This window comes from Chiloscyllium plagiosum, unplaced genomic scaffold (genome assembly GCF_037043375.1).
Source record: "Chiloscyllium plagiosum isolate Xiang-an unplaced genomic scaffold, Cpla_swu_hap1 HiC_scaffold_27, whole genome shotgun sequence".
Classification (NCBI taxonomy): Eukaryota; Metazoa; Chordata; class Chondrichthyes; order Orectolobiformes; family Hemiscylliidae; genus Chiloscyllium; species Chiloscyllium plagiosum.
The window spans coordinates 88,939,774-88,945,773 of record NW_028270165.1 but is presented as its reverse complement, the minus strand read 5'-3'; positions in this window follow the sequence as shown (position 1 = coordinate 88,945,773).

The following is a 6,000-nucleotide window of genomic DNA, read 5'->3' as shown; positions in this document are numbered from 1 at the left end:
TACTTTTGGAATACTGTGTTCAGTTCTGGTTATCCTGCTACAGGAAAAGTGTTGTGAAACTTTGAAAGGGTTTGGCAAAGATTTACAAGGCTATTGCCAGAGTTGGAGGGTTTGAGCTAAAGGGAGAGGCTGAATAGGCCGGGGCTGTTTTCCCTGGAGCATTGGAGGCTGAGGGGTGACTTTATAGAAGTTCATATGGAGCATGGATAGGGTGAATATCCAAAAACATTTCCACATAGTAGGGGAGTCCAAAACTAGAGGGCATAGATTGGAGGTGAGAGGGGAAAGATTTAAAAGGAACCTTATGGACAACTGTCTCACACAGAGAGTGATGCAAGCATGGAATGAGCTGCCAGAGGAAGTGGTGGAGGCTGGTATAATTACAGCATTTTAAATGGCATCTGGTAACAGGGTGAATTGAGAGGGATATAGGCTAAGTGCTGACAAATGAGACTATGTTAATTTGGGATATCTGGTCAGCACAGACAATTTGGACTGAAGGAAAGCAGAAGTATTGTTGTGAAGACTGGAATTTCAGAGCAGCTTTCAAAGATATTTTGTCCTTACTGGGAGCAGAAGCTACAATGAAATCTTTCATTTGAGAGACAGCAACTGAGTAAGTGAGGACTTCCAGGATTTTGATGGAATGTGGGAATTTGTTGCAATGTGGGGTTGAAGTGTTTTAAGTCGTGTCCTGAGTGGGAAGCCTAGAGAAGGGTTTCGGTGGGTTTTTGTTTTAAACTGCTCATTTCTTTCAGCCCCCAACAATGTACTTCCAATGCTGTGCATCAGAAGGAGCGGTGAATCAGTAACTGGTATCATCACAAGCCTTACGGTTTTCAGTACTGCAGGTATTGCTTGTTGCATCAGCATTGTAAAGGTTATCGGCAGCAGTGGGAGGTGTGGGCTGTATTCACTGGAAGCGATGAAGCAGTTAGATAACACACATATGAGAGGGCAGGGTGGGACTTGTCTTTCAATTTGCAGAAGTTGGGAGGTTCTGGGAGCTGTGGTTCTGCAGTAAATCATAGAAGCCTTACAGTGTGGAAGGAGGCCATTCAACCCATCAAATCCAAACTGACCCATCGAACAGCATGCCACCCAGACCCACCCTATCTCGTCGTTTCTGCTTGTGGGTTAGACTAGGTAACAAGATTATATGGCTAGGTTTAAGGCAGAGGAGGAGGGACTACGTTTCCTGGAGAGTGGTGAATCTATGGAATTCTTTGCCCAAGGAAGCAATAGAAGCAGGCATATTCAAGACACAGTTCGATGGGATTTTGGATGGTAGGTGAATTTAGGGTAGTCAGGATAATGCAGGTAAGAGGAGCTGAGATGATGGATAGATCAGCCATGATCTTAAAGAATGCCGGAGTAGGCTCGATGGGCCAAATGGCCTCTTTCTGCACTGCAGGGATTTTATGATTGCTTCATATGGTGTCTATCTGATATTCGCTGTTGTACAAGCTGCATGGCTATGATTTTTCACCTTCTAATATAGTAATGGAATTACATCCTGTATTTCTTGTATTCATTTTTATTTAACAGGTCAGCAGGAAGTCTTTCGGCAACTTTACTGGCTTTCTTTCCTGAAGCAGCCTTGACATTTCATTTTCATATCCTTCATTCAGCTCCATTTCCAGCACCTTTGTAGGAAGGTTGTTCCAGGTCATTGTCACCTAAATGAAGTTTTCCTCTTTATATACTTAATGCTATCTGGCTGAATGAGGGTTTTCAGGTTTCTGTGTCATGGATAATATATGATCAGCAGGTATCTGGCAATCTAAGGAATTGTCACCGATGTTATGTTCATTTGACTGTACTGACCGTGACTTATTTCATGGTTTCTTTTGCAGGAAGACATGGGGAAAGAAATCTGAAACCAAAAGATACATCAGCTTCTGACAGAGCCACTTGATTTATTGGGACTTGAATATCAGCAGCCATTCCAGTCGAGAAGAAATGTTTGCTTCTGTCTGCTTGGACACTGGTGTGGCAGGAAGAATACTGATACACCCGAATGAGGTGACTGTGAAAAGTACAGTACTTCACACCATTTACTCAGCTTGGAGGATCAAAGAGACCGTTCACTTGCTCTCTGTGCGGGAAGGGCTTCACCTGCTCCTCCCACCTGCAGAGACATCAGTGAGTTCACCTCCATCGCAGGGGGATTGAAGGAGCTTCGGCCGAGTGCCATTATCGACTGCATTAATAACCCAGTTCTGGGGACTCCCGGGTTTGAATCTCACCATAGCAGATGGTGGATTTGGAGTTCAGTCAGAAATCTGGAGTTCAGAATCTCATTATGAAACCATTTTCGGGGAACAAACACCCCAATCTGATTCACTCATGCTTTAGGGGAGGAATCTGCCGTTGTGGGAAAGGATTCACTCAGTCATCCCAGCTGCATCCTTTCCCTGGTCTGGCCTATATGTGACTCCAGACCACAGCAGTGTGGTTGACTCTTGACAGCCCCTCTGCAAATGCGCGGGGGGAATCTTACTTGCATACAGGCTATGGGTTGCAATTGCTGAGTGAAGCAATACTTCCTCCAGGCTGAGGCTGCACCAAGGATCGAATTACAAAGGGACAACTCAGCTGACCAATAGTGAAGAAAGTGGGATGCAGGGGAGTGTGTGTATGTGTGTATGTGTGTGTTTTAAAAAAACCTACTTTTTGTGCACCTTTTTGCTGGGACGATCTGAAGCTGCAACAAAGTTGGGTCCCAACAAAAGTTACCTGAACTTACCGTCGGACTCAGACATTGAAGGCTATGAGATCCAACAGGTTTTTCTTTTAAAGCTGCTAATTTCTTTCAATCTCCGGCGCGAGGTTTCCAATGTCTTATATTAGAAGGAGCAGTCAATGTGTAGCTCGTATTATTAGATTTGTACATTTTTCAGGACTGACGGTTCATTGTTTCCTCAGCTTTGTAAAGTTTACTGGCAGCAGTGGGAGGGGTGGGCTGTTTTCACTGGAAACATAGTTAAAATCCAGTTATAGTCCAACAGGTTTATTTGGAAGCACTCGCTTTCGGAGTGTTGCTCCTTCGTGCAGCAGGATCATAAGACACAGAATTTGTAGCAAAATGATATATTGAACAAACCTCGACTGCTTTTAAGTGTTTCATCTTTAGAATGGGTTGCAGGTTTCAGTTCATTAGTATGTAAATCCCAAAACCTATTTTAAGTCACAGTCTCGAGATAACTTCAGGTTTTACAAAGAGGTGCCATCTCAGCTCAGACAATGCATGAAAGATGTGAAGTTCAAGTCTGTCTTGAGTCATACTGGTTCTGTTTCCAAAGTAGGAATTTATAAAATATTACATGGATTGACTGTCTGCAGATTGTGCACTTTTTGAGCAAAATAGAATGCATCTATAAACATAATTCTGCAAATGCAAATTCATCCCATGGTCTTATCTATGTGTGAATGCATGAGAGTGAGTGAGTGTGTGCATACACGTGAGTCTGGCTGAGAGAGTGTGTGTTTGCGTGTGTGCATGCTTGGTAAAGTGAGAGTGTGCAGGAGGATGTGTGTGTGGGTGAGAGTGTGGGTGGGTACATGTGTGTGCATCTGAGAGAGCGCGTATATCTGAGAGAGTGCCTGCCTTAGTATGTGAGAATGTATGGCTGTGTGTGAGAGACAGAGAGACAGAATGTGTACAGTGTAGTGGGGTCACCTGTAATGTAACATGAACCCAAGATCCTAGTGGAGGCCATCTTCATGGGTTCCAAACTTGGCTATCAGTCTCTGCTCGGCCACGAGAAATGATTAAGCAGTTCCACAATAGACACGGGAGAGGGCAGGGTGAGACTTGTCTTTCAATTTGCAAAAGGTGGAAGGCTCTGGATGATGTGATCTAGGGCAACCACAACTTGGAGGACCTTCGGCTCAGAGAGGTGGAACTGGAAGCCAGGTTGCTGACACGCTGGGAGGGCAAGGCGGAAAGTTAATCAGATGTTTTTTTATTCCGGGAGATGATCTTTCCCTCCGTACAGAGCCTTCTGATGGGGTCAGTGGACAGGGTCAGGAGGGTGTGAGCCCGGGTCAGGCAGGTAAAGGGGATCTGAGAGAGGGCTGCAGGGGGGAGGAGCTAACTGTGGTGTGGTGGGAGTAAGAACAACGTTGGTGAGGGGGAGGTAAGGGACAGAATAGTGACGGGGATGGCCTCCGTTCTCTGCAGTTGGCAGCAGGAGCACAGATGGTATCGGAATCTGGTGCCAGGATTCAGGAACCGATGCGTTCAGGGCTGGAGAAGTGGGAAAGGGAGGTGCAATGGGTGTGGTCCAACGATGTCAGCAGGACACAGCCTCTGCTGAGGGCGCATGAGAAGTTTAAAGCTGCAAAGACAAAGCAGAACCTCAAAGCACTGGGTGGGATGGTGGCTCAGTGGTTAGCAATGCTGCTTAATAACGCCAGGAGCCTGGGTTTGATTCCATCCTTGGGTGACTGTCTGTGTGAAGCTTGGCATGTTCTCCCCCTTGTGTCTGTGTTGGTTACCTCTGGGTGTTCTGGCTTCCTCCCACAGTCCAAAGATCTGCACTTTAGGGTGGATCAGCTGTACTAAAGTGTGCAGGTGAGCTTGCATCTTATGGGATGACCATGTTAGTTTCGATTTCTTCATTTGTAAATCCCAGAACTTTTTTAAACTTACATTCTCAAGATAGCTTTTAACAATAGGTGTCACCTCAGCTCAGATAATGCATTGAAGGTGAGACATTAAAGTCTGTCTGTGTCCCAATGTTAGGTCAGACTGATTCTATTTCTAAAGTGGGAGCTACAGAATCTTACATGGATTTATGCAGTTTTTGAGTAATTCGGAATAGAATGGACTTCTGCAAGGAAGTGTACAAACAACTGACCAGGAACACAACAGGCAACTACCAGCTGATCTGACCAAAGAGCACAACCGTGAACTGACAGCATTCATCAAGAGTTCTGATCCAATCCTTCCAGAAGTTCAGCATCCACGGATTAGTTGAATCCGTGGACATATCAGTACTCTACACCAGCATTCCTCACGATGATGGCATCACGGTAACAGCCTCAGTACTCAATACCAACAACTGCCAATCTCTGAGCACTGTCCTACAACTCATCCGCTTCATTCTCAACCACAACATTTTCACCTTTGGCAACCAGTTCTTCATCCAGACACATGGAACAGCCATGGGGACCAAACTTCCACCCCAGTATGCCAACATTTTCAAGCACAGGTTCGAACAAGGCTTCTTTTCTGCACAGGACCTCCAACCAACACTATACACCAGATATATTGATGACATTTATTCCTCTGGACCCATGGTGAGGAGTCACTGAAACAACAATACTCTTTAGTATCTGTCTCATTTTTGAATATATGCAGCTCTATCAAGGATGGGTATCTCAGCACTTCTCTGTATCCGCAAACCACGGATAACCTGACAGTGCTACACTTCTCTCATGAAACATATTAAAACAGCCATCCCCTCTGGACAAGCCCTTCGCATACATAGGATCTGTTCAGGTGAGGAGGAACATGGCAGACACTTGGAAGTACACAAGCATGCTCTCATAAGAACGGGGTACAATGTTCAACTCATCAACTCCCAGTTCCAATGTGTCACAGCAAGAAACTGTAATGACTTCCTTTAGGAGACAGACACGAGCTGCAACCAAAATGGTACCCTTTGTTGTCCAGTACTTCTCAGGAGCCGAAACACCACGCCACATTCTTCACAGCCGGCAACACATTATAGATGAGGATGAGCACCTCGCCAAGACTTTCCCCACACCTCCACTTCTCGCCTTCAATCAACCGCCAAACTTTAAACAGATAATTGGTCTCAGAAAACTGCCTGGCCTTCAGGACAACACAATACAACTCTGTCACGGCAGATGATGAAAGACGTATCAGAATGTTGACACGATTACCACCATGACACGTGAGGACACCACCCACCATGAGTGCAGGAGGTACTCATGTGACTCAGCCAACATTTTTTATCTCATACGCTG